Source organism: Protopterus annectens, chromosome 17.part0, assembly GCF_019279795.1.
Source record: "Protopterus annectens isolate FY-2018-M chromosome 17.part0, PAN1.0, whole genome shotgun sequence".
Lineage (NCBI taxonomy): Eukaryota > Metazoa > Chordata > Ceratodontiformes > Protopteridae > Protopterus > Protopterus annectens.
In genome coordinates this window covers 42,739,085-42,766,538 of record NC_056751.1, presented here as the reverse complement: position 1 = coordinate 42,766,538, position 27,454 = coordinate 42,739,085, and positions in this window count along the sequence as shown.

The window sequence follows — 27,454 nt, the reverse complement described above, 5'->3', positions numbered from 1 at the left end:
CAGAGAGATGTCCATTCTGTCTTTCTTGGGTACAATAAGTACAACTAGAAGGTAGAGGCCTTAAAGTGGCAATAAAGAGAGTAATAGCGTAGGAAAAAACTGATGATGAAAATAGATAGAGAAAGTCTTAGTCAGGGTTAGTACAGAGACATAGCCAGTGGCTTGTAAGGTATGATTTGAGTTTCTTTTTGAAAAGTGTAGTAGAAGACAGAGATGTAAGTTCACTAGGAAGTAGGTTCCAACTTTCCCCACAGCGTTAGAGAAAAGGGAATCTCCTGCTTTATTGTTGGGTTTATGTCCAGATACAAGAAGTTTATTAACTGAGCGTAGGTTTGAAAGGTTTTTATATGGGCTGATTAGACTTGTGAGAATTGGTGTTTTATCTGGGAGATAAAGGGTTTTATAATCAATTGATGAAATAAAATTTGATTATGCAATTCGAAGGTAAGAGGTCAGCTGAGGGGGTAAAGGGTTTGAGTTTTTGAAGGAGGGTAACAATGAAGGATGTGGGGACAGGGTGGAGTTTGAAAACGGGTGGTGAGATGTATGAGGAGGAGGGCAGATTAGATGATGAATGAGGTAGAGAGTTAGCAAGTGAATGGATAGCTTCATTAAAGAAGTTATTGAAGGAGTCAGCAATTTGTTTGGGAGTGTCATGGGTAATTCCAGATGGGCTTGGTGTTTTTGAGTTGCGTGGATGCAGGAGTCTATTGATACCTGACCAGAATTTCTGTGGACTTTGATGGTTAGTTTGTTAAAGTTGGAAGAAGAAGTTTTTTTTATCTGACAGTATTGATGCTTTGGTAGAGTTTCTTAGTTGTTTAAATTTTAAGTGATCAGATGGGTCTTTAGAGGTACGCCATTTGGCCCAGAATTTGTTTCTTAGCACAATTATTTGTTTAGTTTCCTTAGTAAGCCATGGCGCTGTTTTGGTACTGTTCCTGAGAGTACAAGAAGGGGCATGGTAGTCTAGGATTTCAAGGAACCTGGAATTGAAGTATGCCACTGCTTCCTCAAGTTGGAGGTGCTTTAGTGGTGACCAGTTTTATGCACTCAGTTCATTTAGGAAGTGTTTAGGGTTGAAATGTTTATTTGAGCAAGTAGTTCTAAAAGTTGTAGGGCAGGGTGTATTACTCTTTTGCCGAATTATATAAGTTAGAGAGTGCTCACTAATGTCATCTGGCAGGATGCCTACATTATAGCTTATGGACTGAGTATTTATAAGGATCCAATCTAGGGAGGTTTCTTTGTTGGTGGGTTTACGGGTTTGAGTAGTTGAGGTGATAGTTTGGGAGAAGCCATGTAGATTTATGTGGTTAGTTGGGTAATCAGAATTACAGGTATTCCATTCTATATTAAAGTTGCCTAGCACAATGGCTTCTTGTGGGTAGTTAGTGGACAGCCAGCTAAGGATATTTTCTAGGGAGCTGATGTTATTACCTGGAGGAAGATATGAGCATAAAATGTAGATAGACTTGCAAGTATTTAGAATTTCAGAACTGGTATTGGATGGTGGGTGAGCATCTAGTAGTGTAAGTTGGAGCCCTGCTTTGTATATTAAGGCTATGCCCCACCCTTCTTATTATGGCAATCCACTCTTAAAATACTATATCCTGGAGGGGTAATTTCATAGTCTTGGGTTGATGGTTTTAACCATGTTTTGGTCAAGCAAAGAATGTCAAAGTCATGTACATCCAGTAGGGCATGAAGATGAGTAACTTTATTATTCACACTTCGTATATTTAAGTGAGCTATAAAGAGGGAGTTATGAGGCCTTCTAGGGGTGTGACGGGGAGAGGGAGAAGGTGTACCTGGTGAGCAGGACTAATATTGGTAGGGCCAGGACTGGGATGTATGTCACCATCTAGTAGGAGGTGTAGGTGTAGTCTATATGTGTGGATTAGAGAAGAATACAGTATGTTATGTCCTCTCTTGACTTGGTGGTGTTTATAGGTAATATGGGTGACTCTGTGATACTTTGGGAGGAAATAGCTGGTTTTAGATGTTATGTTTATATGTTTAAGGGTGGCTGATAGAGCTGGAATGGATGTTTGTTTTGTGGGCTGGTGGAAGCTAGAGTAGCTAAGATGTTCATAGGCAGTTAGTGTATAGGGAAGGAAAAGGAAAGGAAGAATTGAGAACAGAAGTAGGGGTTTGAGTTAAGTTGATATAGGTGAAATAGGCATAGTGCTGAAGACGTTGAAGGTGGAGAGTGAAAAGGTGAATTTTGTAATGAATTAGGAGGAGTGACTTAGTAGAAGGAGTGGCTTAATGAGTCATGGGAAGGGATAGGACAATTGGGCAAGTGGGAGTGGTTAGAGAGGTATAAGGTTAGATGCAGTGGGGGTGGGTGGAATTTGGGGGTAGGGTAGGGGGCGGAGTGAGCCCGCAGGGCGAACTGAGCAGGTAGAGCCAAGTGAAGGAAGAAAACCTGAGAAAAACAATCTGTGGAATGCTGACTGCTAGAGGTAAGTTTGGTGGAGGTAGGTAAAGGAGGTAATAGAGGTAATGACAGTCTGAGTAGGTTGGGTAGTTAAAAGAATTATAGTGAATTTGGAAGGGTAAAGTGGGACTGCAATGTAACTAGTAAGGTAAAAGCTAGTAACCTAAGAGATTCTAATTTGAAGCTGTAGGCTAGATGAGAAAGGAAAAGGGTGCCATCTAGTGGGCAAAAACTATACTGCTACAGTAGCTCCTGGAGGGAAAAAGTGGATCTACGAGTAGGGGTCGGAAAAAGTGAAGTCAAGTGCAGAGGCTACGAACGGAAGGGACGGAGGTAGAGAAGTACAGAGGAGAATGGATGCTGGTTATCCTGGCAGGGAAGGGTAGGTTTTATATCTAATTTGTTTAGACAAAATATCTTTTACATACAGCAATAAACATACTTTCTGTCTTCCTTGAGGGGATGAGTTTGAGGAGATGTTAGCCTCTATTCCTTGTTGTTAGGAAGACACAGCAGGTACTATATAAAGTAAGGAACTGAGGTCGTCAGTTTAGGGCAGGTTTTCAACCCTAATGCAGGACAGGCAGCTTGCCATGCTGGGTGGACAAAGGGAGAAAGAAGACAAAGTAGTGAAGAAAACATTAAGTTAGCAACTGAGCCAAGTAAAAAAATGGTTTTAGTCAGATAAACAATATCAGACAATACGCCCTATAATCAATTAGCTGAGTAGCAGGAGTATGCAATGAAAAAATGGTAGGATAGGCTAGATAGATTCAATATCACTATTTATGAAACTTAGGTAAAGTACTAGCCTAATTCAACAAAAGACCACTACTACATAGTTCTTAAACTTCAAAATACATATAGAGTAGTGAGACTCCTCCATTAAGTTAAGTAACCTTACAAGAGCTTACTACAACATTATATTTTCTGGGCACTAAGCAACAACACAGTCTTACTAGTTTAGCATGAATTAAGCACTGTCCAAATCGCCAAGAATTCAGCATTATGACTGTAGAATAATGCTTTATTCAGAAACGGTCTTAAAGTTAAAACGCTAGCTTAAGCTGGTGTTTTCTGTAAACATGCATACCAAATATGCTGGAAAGTGACTGCGGGACTTCCTGAAGGTAGGTAAGTCAGCGTTCAACTGCTCCACGTGTACCATGCTTAGCCAAATGGTCATTTACAGCGAGAAGCTAGACCCACACATTTAAGTTAACAGATAGAGCATATATGGTGGTAAAATACTTAAAAAGTAGTCATTAAAGCCAAAAACACTAGATAAACTTAGCGTTATATGTATAAATTAATCTCAAACCCAGAAAACATAACATCAGAGCCTATAGTTGTGACAATATAAAACAATTCCACAGAAAAGCACATAAGCGAGTAGCCGATTATGGCGATAACTAGACCAGTACAGTCAAGGTAACAGTTTAAAGGAATAGCAGTTAAATAACAACATTATCTTCATGAATCAGGTGAAATGCAGCTAAATAATCAGCAGAGATACAGTGCAAGTACTGAAAATAGTTGTGGGCGCGTGAGCCCAGGACGCACAGCAGCCAAGAGTAGCCAGGGAGATTAAAGATGGCAACTCATAGGACAGGGTATATTTAATTGGTCAGAAAGGATGTGAGGTAGTGAGGGGAGGAGAGTGATAGGCAGGATGAGGTACAGACCAGAAAAGGCAAGGACTGGATATATCTAATTGGTCGCAAGGATGTAAGGTAGTAAGGGGAGAGAAATAGTCAGGGGGAGGTACAAACCAGTCAAAGCTAAACTATAGAAAGTATTCAGCAACAGGCAATGAAGGCAGGCAGGGGATAAGACATATTCTAGTCAGACTGGTGAAATGAGGACAGAGAAAGAGTAGTGGTCGGAAAGAAACAAGGCAGAGAATGAGATATAGATAGGTAGGAGGAAATAAAGAAGAGAAATGAGGAGCTATAAGGAAGCAGGGGTAGAGCCAAGTGAAGGAAGAAAACCTGAGAAAAACAATCCATGGAATGCTGACTGCTAGAGGTAAGTTTGGTGGAGGTAGGTAAAGGAGGTAATAGAGGTAATGACAGTCTGAGTAGGTTGGGTAATTAAGAGAATTATAGTGAATTTGGAAGGGTAAAGTGGGACTGCAATGTAACTAGTAAGGTAAAAGCTAGTAACCTAAGAGATTCTAATTTGAAGCTGTAGGCTAGATGAGAAAGGAAAAGGTTGCCATCTAGTGGGAAAACATTATACTACTACAGTAGCTCCTGGAGGGAAAAAGTGGATCTAGGAGTAGGGGTCGGAAAAAGTGAAGTCAAGTGCAGAGGCTTTGAGAGGAAGGGACAGAGGTAGAGAAGTACAGAGGAGAATGGCTGCTGGCTATCCTGGCAGGGAAGGGTAGGTTTTATACCTAATTAGTTTAGACAAAATATCTTTTACATACAGAAACAAACATACTTTCTGGCTTCCTTGAGGGGATGAGTTCAGGGAGAAGTTAGCCTCTATTCCTTGTTGTTAGGAAGAGACATCAGGTACTATATAAAGTAAGGAACCGAGGTCGCCAGTTAGGGCAGGTTTTCAACCCTAATGCAGGATAGGCAGCTTGCCATGTTTCTGGCTTCCTTGAGGGGATGAGTTCAGGGAGATGTTAGCCTCTATTCCTTGTTGTTAGGAAGAGACAGCAGGTACTATATAAAGTAAAGAACCAAGGTCATCAGTTAGGGCAGGTTTTCAACCCTAATGCAGGACAGGCAGCTTGCTATGAGCAACAAACATACTTTCTGTCTTCCTTGAGGGGATGAGTTCGGGGAGAAGTTAGCCTCTATTCCTTGTTGTTAGGAAGAGACAGCAGGTACTATATAAAGTAAGGAACCAAGGTCGTCATTTGGGGCAGGTTTTCAACCCTAATGCAGGACAGGCAGCTTGCCAGTTTTCTGGCTTCCTTGAGAGGATGAGTTCGGGGACACGTTAACCTCTATTCCTTGTTGTTAGGAAGAGACAGCAGGTGCTACTGTTCAAAATAATATAAATATTGCTTATTCCTGTTACAAATATTCTCCATATGACAATTCAATTTATGGAGCTCAGATGTTCTGGATTGTCAAATTATGAGTGATAATCTGCAGGACTTAGGTTTATCCATCAGATTAGGAAGGATTTTCATTCCATGGCTAGTGCAGATCTTATTAATTTAAATTTATTTTACAAAAACATTTTTAGTATGCCTGACCAAAACATTACTTTATTGGTAAACACTCAAAGTATAAAACTGATAATTTCATTTAAAAGCTCAAACATATACTTTATAATTATCAGAGGAAAATGTTTAATAATCACAATAAAACAAAAAATACATAGTCTAAATAACCTAAGATGGATTTAACTTTATTATCTTTAAATACCAATGGATTAAACGATCCTAGCAAGAGATCATATCTACAGAAATATTTAAAACTGAGCAAGGCACAAATTGTCTTCCTTCAAGAAACTCATTTCAAAACAAATGACAATTACAAATGGAATCCTAAGGAATATATGATATTGGAACAATCTACTTATAAGACAAAGACAAAAGGAGTAACAATTTTATGGAAAAGAAATGTGATTAACCCAGAAATCATTTATAAGTATGAAGCTAAAGAAGGCCTTGTGGCATTAGTAATAGTTAAATATAATAACAGAATATGGACCCTACCCAATCTATACTGGTTCCCAGGCAGGAACTGTTAAAAAATACTTGGATTTCATTTCCAATAATATTATGAGGAGATTTTAACTGTATATTTGATATTTCTGAAACTACAAATAAAAGACTGATGCATGCATCTGCTGTATCAAAAGCTTTAAACAAGTGGGTAGAATCATTTCATCTTGTAGATACTTTCAAATTTAAAGAAGATAAATCTTTGTTGTTTTCCCATCAAGATCACAGATTTGGTACCCAAACTAGAATAGATAAAATATTTGCTGTCCATGACTTACACTCTAAAATAATTAATTTCTCAATCACTCCCTGCCCCTTTTCAGACCACAATGCATTGATACTAAAACTTCAAAAAGGGTACAAACCATTAATCTTTAACTCCAGAATTCCAGCATATATAACTAAAATTAAAGAGTTCAAACCCTGGTTATTATCTGAATTACAGTTCTTCTTAGATATTAATTACACCACAGAGATAAATAAAATAATGATATGTGACTCATTAAATGCTTACATATATGGTAAAACCCTAACTTGGTATAAAAAAATCGGAGAATGGGATTCTGAATTATTAGATCTATAATCCAAACTTTTGTCAGTAAAAGCTGAAAAAATCAAAATCATTTGGAGATGAAAAAGAAAGTAGAAGTATTAAACAACAAATACAATGAAATTCTAACACATAAAACTAGTTTAGCTTTAAAAAAGCTAAAATTTAATACCTTGACCACTTCTCCCAAATATCTACATAATGTATCCACAAGAATCAAAATACAATCAAAAGCTAATAACATTAAAAGTATCTTTCATGAAAAGAAAGGGAAAATGTCTCGGATATAAGTGACATTCTTGATGCCTATAGAAATCACTATATGGAGCACTTCCAAAAAGAAAATATACATATCGATCAATTAAATCTAGATGAAAAAATGTTCTAATATAAAGAAAATACTAGAAAAATTTAAACTGGATCTGCAAGCACCCATATCCTACAAAGAAATTACAAATAGAATAAAAGAGGGTAAAAATAATGAAGCTCCAGGTATAGATGGCATAATTATGAAAATATATAAACTTTTTCCTTCAAAGATACTATCCCTCTTCCATAAAACTCTATTAGAAATTCAGTCACAAGCTTTAATACCACCTTCTTGGAGATATTACTTAATCACACCAATCTTAAAGGAAAACAAATCCCCAAACCTCTGTACCTCATATAGACCTATATCATTATTAAATAATGACTATAAGATATTTATGACCATATTAACTAACAGAATGAAAATACCACTATCCAAAACAATAAATAATGATCAAACTGGATTTATATATCATAGACACACAAAGCAATACTAAAAGGATAATTTCTCTTATAGATTATGTTAATAAAGAAAATGTTAATAAAGAAAATAAAGAAACATAACTGGCTTAGATATAGAGACAAACTTTGATTCCCTAAATTGGGACTATTTATTCAAAATCCTAATGCTATTTGAATTTCCTGCATCCTTTGTTCATCTCCTAAAGAATATATATATATATATATATATATATATATATATATATATATATATATATATATATATATATATATATGTGTGTGTGTGTGTGTATATATACAAATAATTTAGTGCATGTCAAGTTAGGTCCTTTTACCTCTGAATCTATACATATAACAAAAGGCACTAAACAAGGATGTCCCATGTCACCAATTCTATTTGCTCTGGCTATTGAAATATTGGCAGATCCAATTTGTAACAATATAAAAATCAAAGGAATAGATGTTTATGAACAATACAATTCTAAAGTAATGCTATTTGCTGATGACATATTACTAACATTATCTAATACAAAAGAGACATTAGAAGAATTAGATATATTAATTGACAAATTTCACATGACTTCAGGACTCCATTTCAATAAATCAACATTTTTATTTTTAAATAAAAAAAGACTGCAGACTAGGGGGGATTACATCATAGGGAAACAAGAATCTACCTTAAAATATCTAGGAATTGAGTTATGCAAGGATAATAATGAATTAGTCTAAAAAACTACAATAATATCATCAATAAAATTAAAATCTCTGTGGAAAAATGGAACAAAATAATATTAACATTTGAAGATAGACTACAGTTAATAAAAATGGTTTTACTGCCCAAGACCCTATATATAGCCTTGGCAAGACAACTGTTACCAGAAAGGAATATACTTAAAGAAATAAATTAATGCCTAATAAAATTTTTATGATTTCCCAAAAGAAACAGAATGGCTTTAATACATCATAACAGACCACGGAAATGGAGGACTAACCTTTCCTGATATAGAAACATATATTAAAGCATCAATATCTAAAATAATCTCATATTGGATAAGTCCAAATTACTCTGCAAATTGGAAAGAATTACTAACTGCAATATCAATAAATGAATTTGATTTACAAAAAAAATGTTCAAATAGATAAAAACAATTTGCCATGGCACATATTATATATTAGTATAACTAAACCCACTCAAACTTGTATGATTAATTATTACATTGACTCATTTAGGAAACTTATTAATGCAAATATAGATTAAAAATCTAGTTTGATCTTTTAACACCATTTATAGTCACAAAGAACTTTCCACATAAAATATATAGAAAAATTGTTAATTCCTTGGAACAGAAAGGATTTGTTTGTTGGCTCCAATGTAGCAAAGAACTAAAAGTTTTAGATATGCAAGTAATAAAAACAACATACAAAATTCCGCAACAGGACTGGCTAACTTTATAGAGTATTCTGTCATATTCACAAGATTTAAGTAGAATAATTAACAATTCTTCATTTAAAGAAATATCTAAATTTACAAAATGCATATATGAAATCACATATAATGACTTTGACATGGGAAACAGTATTTCAAAATTTTACAAAATATTGATAAACTATAAAACAACACCCAAAACCTCATATTGGAAATATATAACAAAAGGACAGTCAATGCAGTTAACTGAAGATATTAAAACAAATATCTTATTATCAATAAAATATACATCCTTTACACAAAACTGTAAAGTCTTTAATTGGAAATGCTTGCACAGAGCATTCTTAACCCCAGATAGAATCAGTAAAATTAGTTCTTCCATAAAAAGAATATGTTGGAGATATGAGCAAGAAAACAATGCAGATTGGAACCACATTTTCTTTGACTGTGTTAAAATTAAGCCATTTTGGAATGGTATTAATAACTTTCTACAAGCTTTATTTAATGAATCATTGTATTTAATTAAAGCTCTTGTATTATTAAATGTGAACGAAGGTCGTCATTTGAATAAGTCAAACATGTATCTAGTATGGACTATACTTGCAATTTCAAGGAAGTGTATAAAAAGAAGATGGGATACAAACACAATACCAACTTTGGAAGACTTCTACAGCCTACTGAAGACCACAGCATTATTGGAAGTTAAAATTAAAGAACTAAGAATTTATCCAAATCCATTTATCAACAACCCTTGGGGAAAAGTCTTATCGTTGATTGACACTATACAGTAATTGATCAGACACTCTGATAATGGACTGGACATACTTATAAAGTAACTGTATACATTAAGATCTGTTATAATGTCAGGCTAATGTAAATAGTGTACACAGTTATTTAAGATGTTATGTATAAATACTATGGAATTCATTCAAATGTATTTGAAAAATAAAAACAATTTTTTAGGGGAAAAAAAAGATTTTATAGTGAAGGCCGCTTTGAAAACTAACACAGCCTTTAATTATCCTCAGATTCACAACTTCACATTCAAACTAGTTGCATTCTGCAGTAAATACAGCTTTAAACCTTGTATCACCTTACCTTTAAAATCTCCATTGATTACCAGTACATAGTATTGTCCTGCAAACCAACCTGTACACATATAAAAACAGAACATACATAACTTGTTTATAAAGATACTTATTATAAAATTTGTAGAATTATGGTCTTTGAAAAGGGTAAAACTAGCTTTTGGCTACTACCCCTTTTTCTGGATTTTTTATTTTTAAACAGAAATGTTCTTTCTTTAAATCAAATATTACAGTACTACATGTCCTAACTTTCAAAGTTTTCATAAATGGTGGTATCTCATGGTGTAAAAAATTCCTCATGCTAAGAGAAAATACACTTCTTATTGACAAGACCTTAAATGCCTGTGTGAAGTGCAAGTATAGCTTGAGTACTGAGGTTAAAATATGAGCAGCAGCAGCTGCCTCTACAAATGCAGAGGTCCTGAAGAATACATATGGGGAAGCCTCACTTCTACCCCAAGAAAGCATATGTTCAGATAATCAGACTCCCGTGCACATAACACACAGGTCTCCCACTAGGCTCAGTAATTCTCATATACATAGTCATCAAACCAGATTCAAAAGCCCATAAGACTGTCCAGAGCCATAGCTTTAGGTTATTTTTCTATCCTGGGCAGTGCTGGCATTTGGTACCCTGACCAAAACTGAGGAGAAAAAAAAATAAAATAAAAAAATCATCTCAAGTTCAAAAGCAAAAAAAATGTCTTCAACTCTCAAAGAACAAAATAAATATATACATTAAAAAAACAGCAGATGGCTACTTTGTGACCAGCAGCTAAAAGACATCTGTTTACACCATATTAATATATTAGTAGAGTTACTATGTGATAAAGACCTAATATACAGCTACAACATAACTCTTTGATGCTAGTCACATACTCGCTGTTTGCTTTAGCATCTACAGATCACAAGTGATTGAAGGCATACAGAGAATGCTTTCATTTAAACACATTGACTGAGCAGCATTTCCGCAAATTTGGTAATTATTCCCCTAACACTTTGTACTAAGAGCCCATTTTACTCCAACCATGCAATGCCTCAGAGGTAGACAATGTAACCTAGTATCAGTAAAATCACCCTAGGTACTGATGACTCCGTTTTACATCAGACACGCATATCTCATTGGACTTTTGAAAAGAGTTTTTAACAGTAGTATATCCAACTGGAGCCAACATTAGGGATGTCTTAGCAAGGCTGAAATGGACTGAGGACATTTATGATATGGTAATTGCTTATAGTGGGGTGAACAGTTTGAGGAAGTTCTCCCTTTTCTTAAGTAATAGGATATGATGTTATTATTACTGAACAGCCAAAAATCAGAAAACACACTTACATAGAAAAATCCTCCCTTCACCTTACATGATATCTGCACAGCAAGACAAAGGTTTAGCATTCGGTCAGTAGCTAAGGACGTGATGTCATAGAAAGGATATTAAGTGCCTGTCAGCCTGGAGTGAGTTGTGCAAGTAACCAAAGTACATCACACCTGCTAACTTTTGTATCTTACTTAAAGGAATACAAATGACATGTTTTATCCACATGATGTCTTTTTCAGAATCAAATCTCATAAAAAATTGAAAATACAGTATAAGAAACAAAAATGTATTCTGGATTTGTTAAATATCAGAAGGGGCTAATCATAAGGTTATCTGAGTCCTGTTGCGTGATAGACTATGTTGTCAACTTTTTATTACTTACCCTGAGATTATGTGACCTCAAGAATGTTGTATTCATATGGATGCTAATGTTTACATTTTTTTTTTGGGGGGGGGGCAGGGAATTCATTTCCAGTAAAAGGTACATTGCTCAAAAAGTGTCATATCCTACAAAAAGTCTCAATAATATAAGAAACTGTTTAGCAGCTTTCCTCTACTTAAGTTGCATCACTGTCTTTACGATGAATGAAACCTAATCTAAAGATCCAAAATGCACATCCCAAAGTCCAGAGAATGTCTCCTTTTCATTCTTGCATATTTGATAGGAGAGGTAGTGATATTTCACTATTTGCAAAAACCAAAAACAAAGAATACAACCCAGGACTAAAAATAATAAATATCCATGGTAATGAACATGATTTTTAGGGAGCCTCATGTTCATAGGTTCATAGGTAGGTACTAGGCTATCGGCCCTAGGGCCCATACAAGCCTAGCCAAAAAATGTACCCTGGCTTTCGCCACCCAAGAAAATTATTTTCCTGTGCCCCTGTCGAGCAGAGCCACAGAAGTGATCCCCGGGGTGAATTTCCCATTTCCCATCCAATCATCAAGATTTTTCTTGAAGAGTGCTAATGAGGAGCTCTGTTTGACATAGATAGGTAGTCTGTTCCAGAGTATGGGAAGTGTCTGGGACAGGAATCTATCCCTCCAGCATGTTCTGTTTATTGTGGTGACAAGGTTTAGATCCCTAGAGCGTGTAGCTCGGAGGGATTGGGATTTCTTTAAGTGGAGCATGTCCAACAGCTCTGGGTTTGACATAGCTTTGTATGTTAGGCATAGATCACCCCTGAGTAGGCGATATGCGATGGAGTAAAGCTGTAGTTTTTTAAGACGGTCTGTGTAGGGCATCTGTTTGAAGCCAGTAATCCTTTTTGTGAGGTATTTCTGTGGTCTTTCCAGTTGTTGTAGCTGTCTTGTGAGGTACATACCAAAAGGGGAGTTGTACTCTATAATGGGTCTAATGAGTGATGAGTAGAGTGGAACAATTACCTCTTTTTTTCTGGATGAGAATCCTTTTGTGATGAGATGAGCCACATAGAAGGATTTCCTGACCACTGTGGCAATGTGATTATCAAAGGAGAGACTACTGTCCACCTGTGTCCCAAGGTCTCTTATCACATTTTCGGCATTAAGTAGACTACCAGCTATGTGGTAGTTCATGGGTACAGAGTTTTTACCAAAGGGAATGAAAATACACTTTTTAGCATTGAGCTTCAGGCCATGGCTTTGACACCAGGTATCTGTCTCAGTGAGGCCCTTTTGTAGTTTGTCCACATTGTTAGGAGTTTCGATTATGGCTCCTAGTTTGCAGTCATCTGCAAACTTTGTTAGCCAAAGACCTTCTGTGTTAGCCTGCACTTCAGAGAAGTAGATACCAACAGGAGAGGACCCAGGACTGAACCCTGTGGTATTCCACTTGTCACTGGTCTGATGTCGGATTTGGAATCCGCTACTTTCACAGTGTGGGTTCTGTCCGTGAGCCAGTTGGCAACCCATCTTGTGACATAGGGATTTATACCTAGTTTAGTGAGCTTATCTATAATTCCAGAGTGGAAGATGGTGTTGAAAGCCTTGGCGAGATCTAGATAAGCTGTGTGAACCATTTTACCCTCATCTATGGCTTTGGTGACTGCTTCAAAGAAGTCAGTCAGGTTTAGGAGACATGATCTGCCTTTTACAAATCCAAACTGGGTAGGGTCCAGAGTTTGGAGATTACCAATGTCTTTGTTTATGAGTTCCACAATGATATATGTTCCATGGCCTTGTAGACCAGGCTCATCATGCTAATGGGGCAGTAGTTCCCAGGGTCCATCGTGGATCCCACTTTGTGGAGTGGGATAACAGTCACGGTGCACCATTCAGTGGTATGTATTCCATATATGCCTCCTACAGAACATGTGATTTCTTGACTAAAAGTCAGTGATGTAAAAATGAAAGAAAATGCAATCCTCATTGGTATTTTTAACTACCCAAACACTGACTCGATAAATTACTGAGCATCAAACAATATATGCACAAATATTAAGCAACTATTTTTAAGAAAACAAACAGAAACAGAATAAAATCCATCTGGGATGAAAAAATCTTAGATATCATAGTGACAAACCTTTCATCTTTTTCCTCCCCACAAATGGTTATATACTTTATAATTAACATAGATCATTACATCATCCATCCATCCGCCCATCCATCCATCCATCCATCCACCCATCTATCCATCTGTCCATCCAGCAATCCATCCACAACCTCTTTTTTGCATCCTTTGAACACAGGGTTTGTGTGTCACATCAACAGATCATTATACCATCATGCTAAAATCAAACTCTGTCATGAATAAACCATCCACTCAACTATGATACAATCTGTGATATAGTTATAAACAAGCAGATTGGAATATTGTCTACAATGACTCAGTCCAATCAGGATTCTATAATTAACTTCCATATTCATATAAACACCTGCATTCATGAATACCTACTGTAAGATGTAAATATAGAGATAAACTGAAGAAAATAATTAAAACAAGCTTTGGTGGAATCCAAAAATGAATAAGACATATAATGGAAAAACGAGGTTATTAGTAACCTCTGTATCCATCCAGTTCAATATAGGCCCCCACTCATATAAAAATCAGCAGACAAACCTCATTAAACCTAAAATACACCATACATCCAAAAAAGATTCAATTGTACTATCATCAGCTGTTCCATAAAAACTAAAACAACGCAGCTACACATGTGTATGACTGAATCTATTACTTGCAGGTGACATTCACCCCAGCTCTGGACCCCCTAAGATACCAAATTACTCCACATACAATAAATCAGCCCTGCCTGATTACTTAAGTTCCTCTCCCCTCAAAACAGGAAATAGCAACAAAAACTCAGTCTATTCCATATGAACCTCAGAAGCACTGTAAACAAAATTCCGGAACTACGTGCATAGAAAAAATGTCACTCCCCTGATGTATTAGAAATAACAGAATCTTGGCGAAAACCTAATATCAATAACACAGGTATACCCTCCCCCAAAGCTTTAATATCTGTAGAGCAAACAAATTAAACAATAAAGCAGGAGGAGTAGCAATAATGTAGCAGAGTAGCATGCACACATCACCTTTCCCATATCTTCCTTCCACAACTCTGAACTACTTAAAAGTAACCTAAAACTAAACACACACAAAACAATATGTATGGTATAGCCCTTTTTATCCCATCTGGAGACAATATTAGCACATTGGCGGACATCCTATCCTGCTATTCCACAATGTACATGCAGAGATAATTATACTAGGTAATGTTAACATCAACTGGTTAAGTCTCACCTCTGAGATAACCATTTCTAGTACAAACCTACACAATTTCTCCCAACTTATCAGTGCTCCTACCAGAATCCATCTGAAAAATGCTAAAACTACCACCCTGGACTGGTTATCAAAAAGTCATCCCAACAATATAGGCTCCCATGGCACCTTAGCAAGCACATTTAGTGACATCTGCCCATATATGCCATAAGAGAATGCCATATGTCGTCCAGGGAACATACACACACATAAACTCTCACAACATTAAAAACATTGACCCAGAACTGTTTAACACCTCACTACAATCTCACAACAGGAACATCCTAAAAATCTTGCCACTAGATAATGCTGGTGTGTATTCTGATATTGATGGAACTATTAAACAACATGGCCCCCCTTTGGCTTAAAAGAGTGCAAAATAAAACCCTACTCCTTGGCTTACTCCCACCACCAGGAAATAAATGAGGAATAGAGATAAATCCTGATAGGCATGGCTCAATAATAAAACAGAAAACAATCTTTAACCATATAAATGCATATGAAATAAAACCAAATGGCAGCTCAAGCTTGAAAAGAAATTCATTACTCCAATTTGCAGAATAGATGCTACAACATTTCTAGACAATTCAGAGCCCCAATATCTAAAATAATTCATCCTGGCTCAAATTAACAAGCAGACCCCAACCCCCACTGCTCACTAGAAGACACAGCTAATGCTTTCAGTAATCACTTTAACTCTAGCACTGTTACTTCAGAACCACACTCAAAACAAGTCGACCTCCTCTAATATTCTGATTATATCCCACTCAGTCTCATCTCCCAGTCCATTAATATTCACTCTTTCTCCTTTCAACAAGTATCCACCACAACAATCAAGAAATACCTCAAACAAATTAAACAGAGTACACTTGCTCCAAATGGAAAATTCCTGGTGATTTCCTAATAATAACAGCCGGCTCAATTTTCTTTCCTTTCCTTTCCTTTCCTTTCCTTTCTGAAATTTGTTGTCATAAATAGATCTATTTGGGAAACACATATCCTACCCATATGGAAAAAGTTTCACATCATCCTACTTCGCAAGATAGGTAACTCCAGTGATATATTAAAGTTTAAACCAATTGCCATTGTCTCCCCTCTTTCAAAAATCCTTAAAAAATGCATTCATAATCAATTAATGCTTAATTTACAAACAACCTCCTCAACATGGTTTCAGACCAAGGCATAGCAGTACCACGGTTCTCCTAAATTTCACTAGCACTGTTAACCTAAACAGAGGCAAAGACCATCTGGTTTCTGCCATGTTTCTGGATCTGCCCAAGGCCTTCAATGCCATTTCCTATAGCCTACTTCTAAAACAACTCTCTTCACTTGGCCTATCAAACACCTCCACCAACTGATTCTCCAGCTACCTTTCCGATAGACTCTAGTCTGTTAAATAGGTTAATTCCTACTCATCCTTCCTACCGATTAAAACAAATGTTCCCCAAGGTTTCATACTATGGCCAATGTTTTTCAACACACTTACTAGCAGCCTACGCTCCATCAAATGTCAAGCATGCCTCACACAATATGCAGACAACTTCACTTTAATCTATACTGCCAGTAACACAATTACTCTACAACATATTACACAATAGACATTGCCATTAAGTTGAAAGCTGGATTAATAACTCCCAACCTCTACTCAATCAAAAAATAACTAACAAAGTTGTTATTATTCTTCCCAAAAATATTTACGTACTTCAAACAAAATTTCTCATTAACAACCTCTGATAATACCCCTGTAGAAGTCATCCTCTGTACCAGACTATTAGGCATGAAAACTGATGATAATTTGAAATTTTACTTGCATGTGCAACAGGTTATCAAAAAAATCACCAAAAATTAGAGAATCTTTATAGAACAAAAAAATACTTAACTGATTCATCCAGAAAACTCCTGGCCTCTGCACTCCAACTCCTCAGTTTATTATATGGCTCCCCAGGACTGCTTAATCGTTAAGCTTCCATCCAAAATAAACTAAACCAGTGCTACAACAAAACAGCAAAATTGCTGCCAACTCATCAAACTTAAAACAGCTTGATTGGTTTGAATTATCCAAGTAACTCACTTGCACACAGCTACTCTAGTCCACAAATTAATATTCAAACCAGAACAAAGCAAAGCTCTACTAAATTTATTTCATACATACACCCCCTGCTAGGCCACATCATCAGAAAATAAAATGCTTCTCACTACCACCATACCTGTCAGCAAGAACATCTCTCTAATCCAGCTATGTAGCCATTTCTGGAGCCCTAGTCCCGTATCCCTTAAACATAATAGTAACCTTTCCAATCTTAATACCAATATAAAAAAAATCAATCTGACACCTGTACCTGTCCCTGCACAACCCTAAAAACAGATGCATGACCGCATGCTTATTATAACTAAGCCTTTCACACTCTGAATTACTAATACTAAAATATCTTAGCGGGTAGTAATGGCCTAACATCAAAAGTAACTTACACTTAAATTATACCATACTGTTGATATATACTGTTCTACCTCTTCATCCTAGTAACTGATACATACAACTATTTATGGCCTCTCTGGTGCCCTTCCATAACATTCCCATCTCTCTAATACTAATCAACTTTCTCTCTCCATGTTCTTAATTTTCCCTGCTGCACTCCTCCCTATCTAATTCTATTAAACTCTCTATTTGGCATCAGAACACTCTGTCATCTCCATATATTATTAGAAATATAGTCAATATTTTGAATAACTATATATTACTTAACATAGGCTGTCCACTTCTGCAAAGTATCTTGCTACTTACAGTATGTATTGTATTCTTAATCACAATTTCTCCTAACAATATTCTGTAAATATATTTCAATCTATTGTGGGGCTGTAATTTCCATATATATAAGATATACTCCAATCTATTGAAAAGAGTTTTATTTAGGTTCATAGGTAAGTACTAGGATAGCTGCCCTTGCAGGCCATTTTCAGCCTAGCCAATTTCCTGTTTTGTGCTCGAAATAATCTATTCATTTGGTTATAGCTTGTCCGTCCCCATCCTGGTCAATAATTATATATTACCCTTAATAAGAATAACTGGGATCATACCATAGATAATTCGAGGAGAACCATGTATGGAATAAAGCATTTAGCAGCTGCTTCTGTCCATTATTAGTACAGGGGGCAGTCCTGGAGTAAATTTTCTATTTCCCATCCATAGATTGAAGTTGATCTTGAAAATGGACAGGGATAAACTTTGTTTAATGTGGCTAGACAGTCTATTACAAAGCAGTGGTATCCTCTGTAAAATACACCTGTCCCTCCAAACCATTTTGTTGATATTGCAGAAGAGGTTTATGGCCCTAGACCAAGTACTTCTGACACCATTTGACTTGTTGTTGCACAGTAAATCCATCAGTAGTGGGTCATATTTGTTGTGGGGCCTTTCTCCCCTTGTATGTAATTACTTATTAGCTATTATGAAATGTTTATATGTCTGTTTGTGGAGCCTTTCTTCCCAAATCATTGTAAAATATTTAATCTGTTACATGGCGTTTATCCCCTTGCATATAATTACTCATCAACTATTTTTTAAATGTTTTTGAATTTGTTGTGGAGCCTTTTTGCCAGGGTATCTGCTGAAAATGGGCGAGTGACTCAGTTAGATTATGAAAGAACAAATAAATGAAATAAAATAAATTAATTCACTTTCAAAAATTCTGCTAGTCATAAAAGCAAATCTAAAGTAAATAAAGTACAAAATCATCCTAATACTTTATCTAATTTTCCAGATTTAACTACAAAATTAGTTTGATCTCAACGGCTGAAAGAAATAACAAGGTATCTAACTGTATTAGAAAACTGAAATGTAAAATTTGTGAACCTTACATGTTATCAAAGATGAGTGAAGAGAATAGAACCGCAGTATGACACCAGCTGCAACAAACAGAATTAAAACTCAAATACTATGAACCAGGAGTAACACTCAAAAACCAAGTTTTCTTGTCGTTGGAGACTCAATAGTGAGACACACAGATGTCCCACTCACTAGGTTGGACAAGGAGAAAGTCACGGACAGCTGCCTGTCCAGTGCCAGGATTCTTCAAATCAGACACGCACTCAGGTCTCTCAGCAACAAGCACCGTTATGACTCTATCATAGTTCATGTTGGTGTGAATGATCTGAGACATACCTCACTGGACTGTATGAAAAGAGACCCAGTCGAGCTCTCTGAGTATGTGTCCCAGACAGGTATGTCCCTAGCCTTGAGTAGCATACTACCTTCACCTAGAATGATGCCACAGTATAAACAAAAAATGATTGATTTGAATAACTGGCTTAGTTTTTGGTGTCATTCCAGAGGGATCCAGTTCCCTTCTGCCTGGGAAGCCATGGTCAACAAACCTCGCTGCTTTGTCAGAGACGGTTTGCACCTGGCACCTCTAGGCTTTCGGCTGCTGGGAAAGGCTCTTGTCTCCTCCATAGTGCCTTTTTAGGCAAGGTCTTGAAAATAACATTACCAATGTGAAATTAACCAATCAGAACAAAATTAGGGTCATGCTGCTAAATGCTAGGAGCTTAAACAAGAAACTGCACTCCCTTGAAGCACTTCTATCACTAGAAGATGTAGATGTCTGTGCAGTCACAGAAACCTGGTTTAAGGCCTCAGAGAGTACTCCAGCCCTGCAATGCTACAATGTCTTCCACACCTTTAGACCATAAAATGAATGTGTGAAAACCAAAGATGGCAGTGTTTCAATCTATATTAGAGATAAGTTCATCTCATGTCTCGTTAGACTGGACAACTTAATGGAGTTACTCAATGTCCAAGTTACAGTGGGGAAGACCCTCATTCAAGTCCTAGACAGTTATAGAACCCCCTCTATTGGTCACAACCCCCTTGAAGCCTACTTAACCAAACTGAAGACAATCCAAATTTTACTGAGCACACTGGTCATGGGGATTTCAATTATCCCATCATCAACTGGGAAACCTACTCTAGCCCAAACTCTCTAACACAAAAGTTCCTTGACTTTGTGAATTCAAATGCCCGGGAGTAAACTGTCTATACCATGACAAGAGGAACAAACATTCTAGATCTGGTCCTCACCAACATTTCAACGAGGTAGACTGCTGCAACTGTTGGACCCTCATTAGTTAAAACTGACCACAAATCAGTCACCTTCAAACTGACACTAACACCAGAACACAAAAAGGGTGAAATCAGACTAAAAAACTTCACCAAAGCAAACTATACCCTCCTAGGTGAAGTTATAAATGCTTTCCAAGCCCCACCCTAAGCTGAAAGTGGTAACTACGCCGAAGCTTACAATAAAGCCCTGTACAATCACTCGCATAACTGTATAAATGCAGCTGTACCAGATAGAATCAAAGCCAGAGCCTCAAGTAAAATCAAGCTGCCATGGTGGACTTTCAGCATCAACAAACTCTACAATAAGAGCAAAAGGTTGCTGTCCAAGAAAATAAAGACAAGGATCCAGCAATGGAACAGCACCCTCCTCAGCCTTAACAGGCAATTAAGACAACTTGTCAAATCCTCCAACAGCTCCTTTGAGAGAAACCTAGCAAGTACTGCCAAGGATGACCATAAGGCCTTTTACAGCAGTGTACATAACCTAAAGGGTAGGACCCAAGCATGTGCAGAACTGGTGACCAACGATATCACACACACTGACCCCACAGAGATAACAAACCTGTTGTGAAAATTTCACTCCCTTATCCCCTCCTAGCTTACAACAAATCCTCCCTCAAACTCCCCCCTCCACCTTACATATCAAAAGAGCAGGTCTTCAAAGCCCTGTCCAAGGCAAAGAACACAGCTTCTATGGTACCAGATGACATCCCAGGCTGTCTTCTAAACAGGCTAAAACATGAACAAGCATCACCACTAAATACCCTTTTCAATCATAGCCTAACCACAGGCTTTGTTCCTGCAGAATGGAGAACAGCCACAATTATTCCCCTCCACAAAGGTGGCCTAGCAACAGACCTGGGGAATTACAGACCCATAAGCCTGAACAGCCTCATCTGTAAGACCATGGAACATATTATTATGGCCTTCATAAATAAGACATAGGAGACTTCAAACCCTGGATCCCACCCAATTCAGCTTTGTGAAGGGCAGATACTGCCTGTTAAATCTGGTAGATTTCTTTGAAAGTGTGACAAAGGCCATTGATGAGGACAAATCTGTGCACACAGCATACCTCGACTTGGCAAAGGCTTTCGACACAATACCACATTCAGGCATTACTGATGAACTTAGCATACTGAATGTAAACCCCTTTGTTGTAAGATGGGTTGCCAACTGGCTCACAAACCAGACACACACTATCAAAGTGGGTGACTCCACATCAACGAGCAGACATGTTACCAATGGGGTGCTACAGGGGTCAGTGCTGGGCCCCCTACTGTTGTACAAGTGTGTGTGTGAGAGGTTGAGGGTTAGGCTTAGAGTAAGGGCTATGGAAGGGGACAGAGATAGTGGTGTGTGTGTGTGTGTGTGTGTGTGTGTGTGTGTGTGTGTGTGTGTGTGTGTGTGTGTGTGTGTGTGTGCGTGTGTGTGCATGCATGCGTGTGTGTGTGTGTGTGTGTGTGTGCATGTGTTCACATATATAGTTGCAATAAATATTGTCAAACATGCTTTTAATTGACAGAGTTTGCTGCTGTTTTGTCGTTGAAAATATGTATTTCGAGTGCTAGAAATAGCAACATTAGGAACACATGTGATGTGTGCACTATGCTTGCATGACAGCAAATGGAGTTTTATTCTAATGCCACAGCTTTCAGATATACTAAAAGTTTTAACATTAGAGGAAAGAGTGTGTGTGTGAGAGGTTGAGGGTTAGGCTTAGAGTAAGGGCTATGGAAGGGGACAGAGATAGTGGTGTGTGTATGTGTGTGTGTGTGTGTGCGTGTGTGTGTGTGTGTGTGTGTGTGTGTGTGTGTGTGTGTGTGTGTGTGTGTGTGTGTGTATGTGTGTGTGTGTGTGTGTGTGTGTGTGTGTTTGTGTTTCAGGTTTAGGATTAGACTAAGGCCTAGGTTATGTGATAGCTTTAGTGCTGTGTATGGGTGCATATGTGTGCTGCTGTATCTGAAGTATGTGTAACTATCTTGTGTAGTGGTACTGTTTGGGAAAGAGGTTTTCATAAGGTAACTTGTAAGGTTGGGGTTAGGGGCAGCTGCAGGCTAAGGTTAGTACACATGAATTAGGTTGTATAGGAGAATTTATATTTTAAATGTTTTTATTTGACAAAGCAATCTAAATTTCATATTTTTGTACTGATAATTCCACATATTTTACCCAGTGTTGCACAATATGGAAAGTTTTCAATGCACATACGCCTCTCTCTTCAGTACAAACTAGCCACTGCTGTTTAAAAGTATTTCTTGTACCTTATTACCGTCTAATTTAAATTCTATATTCTATCCATTAATTTGTATTATTTCATCCAAGCAGCTTGCCTTGCACTCTTATCTTATTGTCTCTGATACATTTTCATATTCCTTTGCATCAAGTCTTCATTTGGCCACTACCAGTCAGAACTGCATGTTAGCACTGTTTGTCAACAGCATGCAAATTCTTTTGAGCACCCTTGTTTTTGTTTTTACAGATTTTTTGGGAAATGATCTTTTCTACCATAGAATATACAATCTTAATTATATGTATGGCACCTCTTCCTGTTATGATTATATATGGAATTGAAATTTCACAAGCAGTGTTTTTTTGTACTCCATCTCATTGCACGTGGCTCTCTTTTCAACATTCATTTCTCTTGCCTTTATTTCTCATTTTGCCTTATTTTTAATCACATTTTATTTTATTCATCTCACTGTCTTTGGTTATTTTTTTTAATTGGGTATTAGCAATTTAATTTTCCTTACTGTTAATAATCTGCCTAATGTTGCATTATTTCTTATACCAAAAATTATTATCACTCATCAGAGAATGATCTGCCTCACCAATTTCACAGTCTTTGGCTCTATTCTTCTGTCGAGTAATATAAGCACCTATAGTCTGTGTAAGACCTTGTGCTCTTATAAAGAACACACATTTAATAAATGGCATATTCTGTGATGGCTGACAATAAATAATGTTTTTTTTTTCTCTTAGTGTTTCTGTTTTTTCTTTCTCTTCAAGAAAAGTCAGATTTAAATGTCTTTAAGGGTTCTTTCCTGACAATATGCAGGAATGTTATCCGTTGTACTTCTTCAGACTTTTCATCTAATCTACTTAGGGAAGAATAAATCAAATTTCTGGTGCCAGAGTTTCCAGTTTAATCTACTAAGACAGTCATAGCTAGAAAATGAGAAAGACAATTACGCTTTCACATTGCAAAGTAAGGTCTTTCTGCTTATTGATACTGTACTGGTAAAAATATTTTTATAAATTTACAGATATTTTCTGCACTGAAAATACAGATTATACAAGGAGTACTTAGAATAAGAAACGAGGTGCTAGTATAATTTGGATGCATATGTTATGCCACTTGACATTGTTTGCCTTACAGATTAAAATTTCATTGATGATGCAGTTAAAATAGCAGAAAGTGTTCAAACCATTCAAAACGGTTTTATATTGTTCTTACACAAATTCTTGTGAGCTGAGCTCAGCAGGTAATATTGCTGTCGTTGCTGCATGGGCTTTGAATTACTAAATAAAGCAAATAGCTCTCAATGCTACTACAGAATCAGTTTAAAGATGAAAAAAAGGCGATAATAATAAATGTGTACAATGTACTAGGAGCCATAGTAAAGAAAGAGTTGTCTGTTTTATATTAAATAATAGGATGCAGATATTTTCCAAAGCACAAATCCTAAACTCAGATCACATAGTTTCCATAATGGGGTTTTGAAAGAGACATTTTCTCCAAGTGTTTCTCCTTTCTCTGTTGAAGGACAACCTTGAAGCCACTTGTATAATTTAGCATGGTGTGTGTGTGTGTGTGTGTGTGTGTGTGTGTGTGTGTGTGTGTGTGTGTGTGTGTGTGTGTGTGTGTGTGTGTGTGTGTGCGTGTTTGTGTGTGTGCGCGCGCATGCGTGCATATGTGCATGGAGGAGTGCACACAGATATAAAATTATATTTGAATTCTTGAAAATTTGTAATCTTGTGGTTTCATCTGTGTGTATCCACAACAAAACTGTCATAAGTTTGTCAGAGAAACTTAAAGAATACTTCTAGTTTTGTTCAAAAGCAGTGGTGGGATATTGTAAAATCCGTTATCCAATCATTAATTATTCCAGAAGGCAGGCATATCTGTCCTGGTATTATACATCCTTCTCCCTTAATTGTAGCTCTTCCTTGATATGGATCATTTAATTACTGAGGCAGGTACCTTTATGCTGGGAAGTTATAACTTTGCAAATATAGTCCCAGAGTCTTTGTGCTGTAATAATGCATATGCCAAAACATTTATGAACTTCACTGGTAATAAAAAATGAAACATGTTTGTAATGCCCCAACTTAGCCAGGACAGGCACTCCTGATACATGTCTAATTAATATTGCAAATTAATGCACTGCTAAGACAGCAGATGATGATATTGCTTCCTTATGAAACAAAAAAACCTTAAGAGATATAAAAATAAGTCAGAATTCTAAAACATTATTAGTGGTATTTATACAAGTCATATTCATGAGGGATGGAGCTACTGAGCAAGCCCCACTGCTAGCATTAATTAGTGTTAATATATCTTAGTGCAGCCTTTACAGAGTGAGCTTTACTGATGTCTGGTGCCTGTTACATACATTTCATAGAGGAATACCTGTTAAACATAATCCCTCAGTTTTTTAAGCTATGTGTTTTATTTAAATTTACTTAACATGAGATTTCTTGAATGCGTGCATTTATTTCCGCTGCTTATGCTTTTATTTAATTTAAGCTTTTTAGTTAGTTGTGTGACATATCTGCATCATTTCACTTTAAATTGCTTAAGTGTATTTTATTTTCTCAATTGTGTCTTCATGACTGTGGAAATATACTGCTGTGCCCACAGCAGTTAAAGAACTATCATTTTAAATAGCACAAAGAGGAGTACGCTTTTCAGTCTTCTATCTTCCTGCTTTGATCCCTCCCACAGACAACCAATAAAATGTTTACATACTTTTAGTCTCTGTATCAGACATAGTCCTGATAATTCATTAACGATTATGTACACTTTGCACTAAGCCTACACAATGTGTGCATTTAAGAACGATTAGCAGTATTGCTCATTGCATATGCAAGCTCCTAAGCGGGTGTACACATTTAACAGCACCTACTTGTGACCAGTACAAGTGCCAACAGGCATGAACAAGTGCATAGAGGCTCAAGCACACAATACAAGCAAAAGGTGCTGCCTGCAGGCAAACCTACTGAGTGAGCATGCTCAGACAAGGCAAGGCCATCGCCATCTTTCATGAAAGAAATAAGATGCAGGGGAGTGTAAACAGGGAAACTGTACTCAGATATAGGAATTAGTGCACAAACAAAAACCAGGAAAAGCTAAACAGGGAAACTGTACTCAGATATAGGAATTAGTGTGCAAACAAAAAACAGGAAAACCAAACGGGGAAACTGTACTGAGATAATAAATGTGCTTAGTGCGCAAACAGATTTTTGAGATAAATTATTTATATTGATATAATAAAGTCATCCTGTTCACTTTATTGACCCACGTATATAAATAAAAATGGAAATGCTGACAAAGGATGTGAGAGAGTCATAAAACTACAAAATAACTAAGAGAAGTAAATGTGATAAATATTTATAAAATGCTGAGCTGAGATAACAGCAAGGACAGTAGATTCATTGGTGGATATTTGCATATACTGCAGTTATTGTGTATCATATGTGTATACAGAAAGTTACCTGTTATAACAGACAGTATGTTGTATTCTCCAATTCAAAACAGATGAATGAAACCTACAGCTGTTTTCTCATGCACTTCCAAAACGGACATTTCTCTGCCATTTTTTGTCACTTGTAACCATTGAAAGGTTATACTACACTTAAGCATGTGTTGTATATTCATGTAAATGATAAAAGTTAGTATAATTACAGTCATAAAACCTAAATGTACGTTTGCCACTATACATGTTCTGTGATATGCTCAGTAATGTTTGTGTTACTTGCATGATTGTATTGAGAATGCTTAGCTACACCTGTGCGGCAGATGTATTGAAAACCCTGAATATCAAACCAAAATCACCCTCACAAGAACAGAAAGTGCACAGGCCCTTCAGCAAAGTCAGAAATCAATGCCAGCACTAAGTGTGGTAATATAACTACTTTTTAATAAAGCATAAATAGCAAAAGGGGTAGGGAAAAACCCTGTAACCCCCACAAAAATTCAACCAGACCAGTTTTGGCTGAAAAAGCCTTCCTCAGTGTTAAACATAAACTTGTCACATCCACATAATTTATACAAATCAATTAATTAAACAGAGTTGGTTATTGGCTAATTATAAATTGTCATTTAATCTGGGCTGAAAAAAACACCTAATTTAATAATCCACTTCCTTTCCTTAGCATTAAGGATAGTGTGCCACCCAGATTTATTTATCTTGTCACCAAATATTTTATCAATGACAATAAATGTGTAAGAAGCATTTCCATGTTTAAGCGTATGTTTGAACAGTATATTTGATTGTCTCTTGTTCCTAATATCACTCAGATGTTCCCTAATCTGTAAACATAGGGGTCTTGATGTTTGGCCAATATAAAAAGCAGAGCATGAACACATTGCCAAAAATATAACCCATTCCGACCCACAACTGGCCAAAAACTGAACATCATAGACCAAAGCAGTATTTTTACAGCTGAACTGTTTGGTTTTATTTACTCTAACACACTGTGTGCAATGCCCACAAGGTATGCAACCATGCAATATCTCTGTACGTTGCTTTCGTATCATGGACCCCCTCCAATGATGCTTATAATGACTAAAATATGAACTGAGTGTTCTCCCTCTCCGAAATGAAAAGAGGCATCTATTACCTAAGATCTCAGATAATCTATGATCTAATAGCAAGATGTTCCATTGCCTATTAATAATATCCAAATAGGCCCCTGTATTCTGTCCATAAGTAGTGACTAATCTCAAATCAAATGTTTTATCTATTGGATGTGCCTTATATGTCAATAAATCCTTCCTATCCTGGCTAGAGGCCCAGTTACTGGCGGTAATAATGTTACCAAATTTGTAACCTTGATTTTGAAATCTGTGTATCAGATCATCCCTGTATTGTTCATATTTCCTCAAATTGGAGCAAGCACGTTTGACCCAAAGGAACTGTGATTTGGGGATATTCCTGATGACATGTTGTGGATGAAAGCTGGATGCATGTAGTAGAGAATTATATTTTGGGTATTTCTGAAAATTTTCACTAGCAAGAGTGTTATCCTCATTCCTTTTAATAAGGACATCCAGAAATGTGATCTGGTTTAACTGATAGTGAA